The sequence below is a fragment of the Lycium barbarum genome, chromosome 1 (assembly GCF_019175385.1).
Source record: "Lycium barbarum isolate Lr01 chromosome 1, ASM1917538v2, whole genome shotgun sequence".
Lineage (NCBI taxonomy): Eukaryota > Viridiplantae > Streptophyta > Magnoliopsida > Solanales > Solanaceae > Lycium > Lycium barbarum.
In genome coordinates this window covers 135359042-135367102 of record NC_083337.1, presented here as the reverse complement: position 1 = coordinate 135367102, position 8061 = coordinate 135359042, and the positions used below count along the sequence as shown (strand labels likewise).

The 8061-nt window shown below is 40.9% G+C and overlaps 1 non-coding gene across 1 annotated transcript; it reads right to left on the bottom strand.

The window, feature by feature from the left end:
* Positions 1–906: 906 nt before the first annotated feature.
* LOC132618638 (small nucleolar RNA R71) lies at positions 907–1012 on the bottom strand. Its single transcript, XR_009574237.1, has one exon. It is a non-coding gene; the product is annotated as a small nucleolar RNA R71 (small nucleolar RNA).
* Positions 1013–8061: the final 7049 nt, after the last annotated feature.

Below are 8061 nucleotides of genomic sequence, written 5' to 3'. Positions count from 1 at the left end.
GGAAATAGTAGAGATTCATATAGAGATTAAGTGCATCCATATAATGATCCATTAGAAGTATATCAAGATCAATACCCATGATCACACACTCTATCTAACGGGGACACAACCTTAGTTTCTTATACCATAAATTTCCACCAGAGCAAGTAGATAGACATTAATATAGAAAAACCTACTATTACCAAAATCATCAGATTAAGACATTAGACCTAAGCTTAGCATCCTACGACTTTAGTAACCTTTTCACACCATATTCCCTGTGGGATTCGACCCCAACCTTATTGGGTTACTATATTTGACAACGTCTGCATTATACCATTAATAGGTGTAATTTGAGCGTAACACATTTTGGCGTCGTTGCCGGGGAATACGGTTTTGAAATTACTAAATAGTGTTTGCTTTGATTGAAGTATTTTGCTTATTCCATCACACCTTGTTTTCTACTCTGTGTAAACCAGGTGAACATGAATCAAAATCAGCAAAATCAACGTGCTGGTAACCAGGGGAATCGGTTGAACAATCAGGCGAATGAATCAGATGATGAGAATATTTTCGATGATCTTGTTCCAGAGGAGGACTATGCATCTGCTATTGTTCAGCCTCGAGTTGGAGCTACTACTGTGAAAATTTACTCCTCTCTATACCAGTTGTTGAAACTTGAGGGATACTTTCAGAACTCTACCGAGAATGACCCTCAACGTCATTTACAGAATTTTGTGGATGTGTGTGCTAATCACATCCAGAACAACATTCCACATGATGCTATTCGATTGAGGTTATTCAAATATTCCTTAGCTGAAGAGGCAAGAACATGGTTTGAGAAGCTGCCCCGAAATTCTATTACTTTATGGGCAGAGATGGTGATTGCTTTTCTCACAAAGTGGTACCCCCCTAGCAAGAAGGCTAAAATTCATGACAAGATATATGAATTTTAGCAGCGACCGGGGGAATAACTATATGAAGCCTGGGAGAGATTCAAGGAGTATTTGCAGAAGAGCCCGAATCATGGTTTTCCGAATCAAATATTAATGGAGAATTTCTACCGAGGGCTAGATCCAGTGACGCAGTCAGTTGCTAATAATACAGCTGATAGTTGTTTCATGAACAAAACTTATCGACGAGTAACCACTATACTTAACAAGCTGACGACTCATAATCAGGCTTGGCACTCAAACAATGCTGATGTGGTACCGTATGGTAGTGCTATGATCCAGAATATAGTGAAGGAGAATCAAGACACCCAGTAAACATTGGCAGAACTTGCAACAAATATTTTCTTGCTAACGAAGAAGTTTGATGAATCCCAAATCAAGAAGGTAAATGTTTGTGGGGATGATACAGTTTTGCCAAAAGGGATGTACCATACTCAAGATGGTCCGTTCCATGATGGGCCACCTATGCAGGTTGAAGATGCTAATTATGTTAATAACTCTCAAGGGGGTTACCAAAGACAAAATTACCAAGGTGGTTATCAGAATCGGAATCAATGGAGACCTCAGCAAGGTCAAGGTGCTTATAACAACTCTGGGAACTACAACAATAATTATGGTGGTGCGAACCAAGGGAGCTACAACAACAGCAACAATTTCGGGAACAAGAGTTCCAATCCTTATATACCACCGAAAGAGCAGTCAACAGAGCAAGGTAGTTCGAAGGTTGAATCAATGCTTGAGAAGATTCTGGCAAATCAATCTAAGTCTGAAAGGACTTTATCTGGGCTGACAGTAAAAGTGGGTTCCCATACAACGGCTATTCAGAAGCTTGAGTCACAGATGAGGGATATTTCTAGAGAGCAGCACCCTCCTAAAAAAGGAGAACTTCCGAGTGATACTATTCCAAATCCCAAGAATGGGGGAGGCGGTGTAGACCGTGTGTTTTCCATCACTACTAGGAGTGGTAAAACACTCCAGGGGGCTGCTGAGAAGGTGATTGATCTTGAGTCGATAGATGAAGAGGATGAGGTGCAGTCTGAAGCACCCATTATTGTTGATGAGAATCCTACTAACAAGAAGGTTTGCTGATATTCCAGAGATGGTGAAGGAAGCTGATAACACAAGCAAGCAGGCTGTAAAAAGGGCTCTCCGCCCTTTGACGCAGCTTTTCAAATCTAAACCTCCTTTTCCTCAGAGGTTGATAAAGAAGAAGGAAGATGCTAAGTTTGAGAAGTTTTATGATCAGTTGAAATAGTTATCTCTGAATTTTCCCTTCTTGGAAGCTGTCAAGGAGATGCCCGATTTTGATAAATATTTGAAGGATCTGTTGACCAAGAATAAAACGGTGAAACATGAAACCGTGAGTTCCATCATTTCAACTACAACTGTTTCGAAAAAGGGAGATCTTGAGGCGTTCACCATTCCTTGTTCTATAGGGCACCATGATTTTGCTCGTGCTTTGTGTGATAATGGGGCGAGTATTAATTTGATGCCCCTTGCTATATATAAACAATCAGGTTTGGAGATGCCAAGGCCGACTACTATGAGATTGCAAATGGTTGATAGGTCTATCAAAAGACCTATTGGGGTGGTTGATGATGTAATTATGCGGGTTGGTGATATTATGTTGCCCGCTGATTTTGTGATTCTTGACTGTGTTGTTGATCGGGACATTCCTATCATTCTGGGGAGACCTTTCCTTGCTACAGGGAGGGCTCTGATGGAGTCGGAGAAAAATGAAATCAAGTTCTGAGTCAACAATGAAGAAGCGATTTTTTTAGGCTAGCAAAGGGATGAAGTTACCAAGTGCTTACGAGAGTATTTCGGTAATTGATTCGTTTAATGTTATTGATGAAGCAGCGGAGTTCAAGATGGAAGAAGAAAGTTTGGGTGAAGCTCTAGCTGGTATTCTTATGAATTTCGATGCTAAAGACATGGAAGGCTATGTGGAGACAGTTAATTCACTTGGTGGGTTGGGCTCATATTCATACCACCCAAAGAAGCTAAATCTTGATCTGGAAAATAGAACAACTCCTCCAGCAAAGCCTTCGATCATTGAGCCACCTAAGTTGGAGCTTAAGCAGCTCCCATCACATCTGAAATATGAGTTCCTTGGTCCAGACAATACATTACCTGTGATTTTTTCATCCCTATTGACTGAGGAGCAGATTTTACAGCTTTTGGACGTGTTGAGGAAGTATAGGCGTGCTATTGGTTGGACCATAGCAGACATTCGAGGTATTCCATCTGGGATCTGTGAGCACATAATCCAGTTGGAGGAGGATAGCAAACCGAGTGTAGAGCATCAGAGGCGACTGAACGAGAATATGCAAGAGGTCGTCAAGAAAGAGATCATCAAATGGCTGGATGCAGGCGTGGTTTACCCAATTGTTGTTAGTAAATGGGTGAGCCCAGTCCAATGTGTTCCTAAGAAGGGCGGCATCACTGTTGTGCCGAATGCAAAGAATGAGTTGATCCCGACCAGAACTGTCACTGGATGGAGAGTTTGCATGGACTATCGCAAGCTCAACACAGCCACTTGCAAGGACCACTTCCCTATGCCCTTCATTGATCAGATGCTTGATAGGCTAGCAGGGTGTTCTTACTATTGCTTCCTTGATGGTTATTCGGGCTACAATCAGATCAACATTGCTTTGGAAGATCAGGAGAAGACCACTTTTACTTGTCCTTATGGGACGTTTGCATTTAGTCGGATTCCTTTTGGTTTGTGTAATGAACCAGCCACTTTTCAGAGGTGCATGATGTCAATCTTCTCTGACATGGTAGAGGACGTTTTGGAAGTATTCATGGATGACTTCTCGATTTTGGGGGATTCGTTTGAAGACTGTCTTGGCCATCTGGGTCAAGTGCTGAAAAGATGTGAGGAGACAAATCTCGTGCTAAATTGGGAGAAGTGTCATTTTACGGAGAAGGAAGGAATCGTTCTCGGTCACAAAATCTCTAAAAAAGGAATCGAGGTCGATCAAGCAAAAATTGATGTGATTGCAAAACTTCCACCACCTATCTCAGTCAAAGGTGTCCGAAGATTCTTGGGACATGCTGGGTTCTGCAGGCGCTTCATCAAAGATTTCTCCAAGATTCCTATCCCAATGTGCAAGCTTCTTGAAAAAAAAAGGCTAAATTTGTGTTTGATGATAAGTGCAAGAAGGCGTTTGAGGAGCTAAAAGAGCGTCTCACTACTGCTCCTATTATTGTTGCTCCTGACTGGTCCTTGTCATTTGAACTGATGTGTGATGCTAGTAGTTTTTCAATAGGTGTTGTGCTTGGGCAGAGGCACAATAAAATTATGCACCCGATCTATTATGCAAGCAGAACACTGAATGCTGCCCAGATGAATTACACAGTGACGGAGCAAGAGATGTTTGCCATTGTGTTTGCTTTTGAGAAATTTCGGGCCTACTTGTTGGGGTCCAAAGTAGTGGTTTACACTGATCATGCAGCCTTGAGATACCTCATGGCAAAGAAGAAAGCAAAGCCGCGACTTATCAGGTGGGTGTTATTGCTGCAAGTGTTTGATTTTGAGGTGAAGGACCGCAAGGGCACTGAAAACCAGGTTGCTGACCATCTCTCTCAGCTTGAAGAGGCTGGGAGACCTTCTGATGAGCTTGATATAGATGATGTTTTTCCGGATGAGAGGGTGTTGGCTGTGTCAATGGAGGTGGCACCGTGGTATGCTGACATTGCCAATTATTTGGTAACAGGCATAGTTCCAAAAGATATCAAAGCCTACCAAAAGAAGAAATTCTTGCGGGATGCTCGACAGTACTATTGAGACGAGCCTTATTTGTTCCGAACATGCACTGACAACATCATTCGGCGTTGTGTTCCTGAAAGTGAAGTGATGGCGATTCTAAAGGCGTGCCACGACTCTCCTGTTTGGGGTCATCATAACGGAAATCAGACTGCTGCTAAGGTACTTGAGTGCGGCTATTACTGGCCGACCATTTTTCATGATTCTAATCTATTGGTGCGTTCCTGTGATCAATGTCAAAGGCAAGGGAATATCGGCAGAAGGAAAGAGATGCCTATGAATTTTGTTATTGAGGTAGAAGTGTTCGATGTCTGGGGGATTGACTTTATGGGACCCTTTGTGAGTTCAGGTGGCATGAAATACATCTTGGTTGCTGTGGACTATGTGTCAAAATGGGTAGAAGATGTGGCTTTACCTAATAACAAGGCCAAGAGTGTCATGGGGTTCCTCAAGAAGAACATATTTACTCGCTTTGGTACTCCGAGGGCTATAATCAGCGATGGTGGTTCCCACTTTTATAATAGAGCTTTCGCGGGACTGATGGAGAAATATGGGGTCAAACATAGGGTGGCAACACCTTATCATCCTCAGACAAGTGGGCAAGTTGAAGTGTCTAATAGGGAGATCAAGAGTATTCTAGCAAAAACGGTAAATGTAAATAGAACTGATTGGGCCCGCAAGCTCGATGATGCTCTATGGGCATACCGGACTGCTTTCAAGACTCCGATTGGAACTTCACCCATCAAGCTTGTGTTCGGAAAAGCTTGTCATTTGCCGGTTGAACTTGAGCACAAGGCTATGTGGGCACTGAAGAAACTGAATATGGATTGGGAGGAAGCAACCAAGCTTAGGTTGTTTCAACTAAATGAGATGGATGAGTTTCAGTACCAGGCATATGAGAGTGCAGCACTTTATAAAGAAATGATGAAGCAATACCATGACAAGAAGATCCTGAAGCGAGAGTTCTACAAGGGCGACCCTGTGTTACTGTTTAGCTCTCGGTAGAAGTTGCTTCCTGGTAAGCTTAAATCAAGGTGGTCTGGTCCGTTTAAGGTGGTAGGTGTTTCACCCCATAGAGCGATTGAGTTAAAGTCCGGGGATGGAACTCGGACATTTAAAGTGAATGGGCAGAGATTGAAGCACTATCACGGGATGGTTTTGGAGGATAGGATTGTTGACATATACAGGTTGAAGCACCTCGGAACGAACAATGATCTGGTGTACCAAGATAAGGAGTGAATGGTCACCACCGTCGTGCCGCGACGTTAAATTAAGTGCTTCTTGGGAGGCAACCCAAGTGTAATGTTTATTTTTCTTTTGTTTGTTTTTTATTACATATAGGGTAATGGTTGTTTTGGTGCAGGAGTATATTGCAGAAAATATTGCTGAATAGCAGGTAAGTTAAGTAGTAAGAGACTATTTCGCAACATTGCAAAATACGCCTGCAGTTTACGGACCGTATTTCACAATACGGCTCGTAAAATGGGGCGTATTTAACAATGTCACAAAACAGTAAGCACTGTAATGCAACATGACAGTTTACGACCATGGAGGATAGACCATAAATCTGATCGTAATCTTTCATGAGACAATACAGTGTACTGCCCGCATCAACATCTCTAAATACGGGTCGTAAATCACTTTACGGACCGTATTTAGAATAAAAAAACAAAAAAAACATGATTTAAATATAACAGAGGGCAGCGATTTAAATAAAGGGCAGAGAACCGTTTCACCCCATTAACTTCCCCCTCCATTAACTTCCCTCTAGTAACGTTCCCTCTTTAACTTCCCTTCTTCTTCTCAACCCCCACGATTTCCTAACAAAAATCCATCATCTTCCATTTTCTAAACTCCATAAATACACACCTCACACTCAAAATTTGAAATCTCACAAAATTCGAAGTTGCTCTGCCCTAGGTTTAAATTTGGTTGTGATTGAAGTTGTGCTCTCAAAGTCTTTGCTTAGTGTGATTTGTTGGTTCATCATAAAAAGGTATGATTGACACTCTCTACTCTTATTTTCCGGCAGTGAGTTTGAACTTGATGGTAAGTATTGATTAGGCTAGGTTTTGTGAAATTAAGTGCTTGCTTACCTTGGTTAATGATCTTGTGAGGGGATAGATATGTTAAATTCTTATAATTCTCTTGGGAAGTTGTTAATAAAACCCAAATGGGTTGGAGGGCATTCCATGCTTTAAAATTCAAAATTTGAAGTTTTGGTCTGCCCACCAATATCTCGACTCTTGAGGGAATTATGAAAACTTGGTAGAAAATTAGGTGAAGTCTGAGTAACCTAATCCCCAAAACAATGTGAAACCGAGATGTGTAACGAAATCCAGAAATCAAAACACGTTCTACATCTGTGATGCGAAAAACGATCTCACTTTACGGACCGTATTTCAGTTTACGGTCCGTCTTTAAGCATGTCACGAAGGGACAAAAAGGTCTCCAAAAAGTGAGCAGTTTACGATCGTACTTTACGGTCACAAACAGAACATAGTTTTTGTGCACAGTCATTTTGTCTTATTATTGATCGGATGTTCCATGGTAGCTAATATGATGAGTCTTTTGCAGGATTGGGTCAGAAAAGGAGTGCAAAGAAAGCGGGGGCCAAAAGCACTGGCACAAGAAAGAAAGCGCGCTCGGATTCGAGGTTGATAGATGTGTTATATCCCGTATTTTTATACGTCGAGTTATTTGCAAGCTAATCGACTTAAGTTGAAGACGGGATTATTTTCGGATATGAAATAGGAATCCTTAATTTTCAATTTTAGTTAGTATACAAATTTTTTATAAATTTTATGTAGTGTAGAAATATTATTGGAGATTAGGGACTAATTAATTATGATTAGATTATTAAGTAAGGATTAAATGAAATGACAAATCAAGAAATCAATTAGTGAGTCATAAGGGGGGGGGGGGGGGGGGCACGTGTCTATTAATGGGAAACCATATATATATGAAATGGATGGGAACAATTTGCAAATACACTTTCATTTTTACAAAGTTCAACTTAGAAGAAAAAAAAATATTACTCCCATGGCTGCCAAGCTCTCGGCCAGCCATGGTGATTGAGAAAAAAATTTCTTGTTGAATATTTTGATCAAGTACCAAGTGAATTACAAACTCAAGGAGGTGATAGCAACATTGGATATTGAATTGAGGAAGAAGAAATTGTGAAATTGAAGCAATTAAGTGTAGAAATTCCTCTGAGAAAATTTAGGTAAGATTTTCTTATTTTGTGGTGTAATGGTATTAATAGTGTTGTAATGGAAGGATTAAAATTGTATTGGATGAAATTGGAAGTAAGAAATTGTATGAAATTGTTGTTATATGAAATCGTAGGTTGAAAAG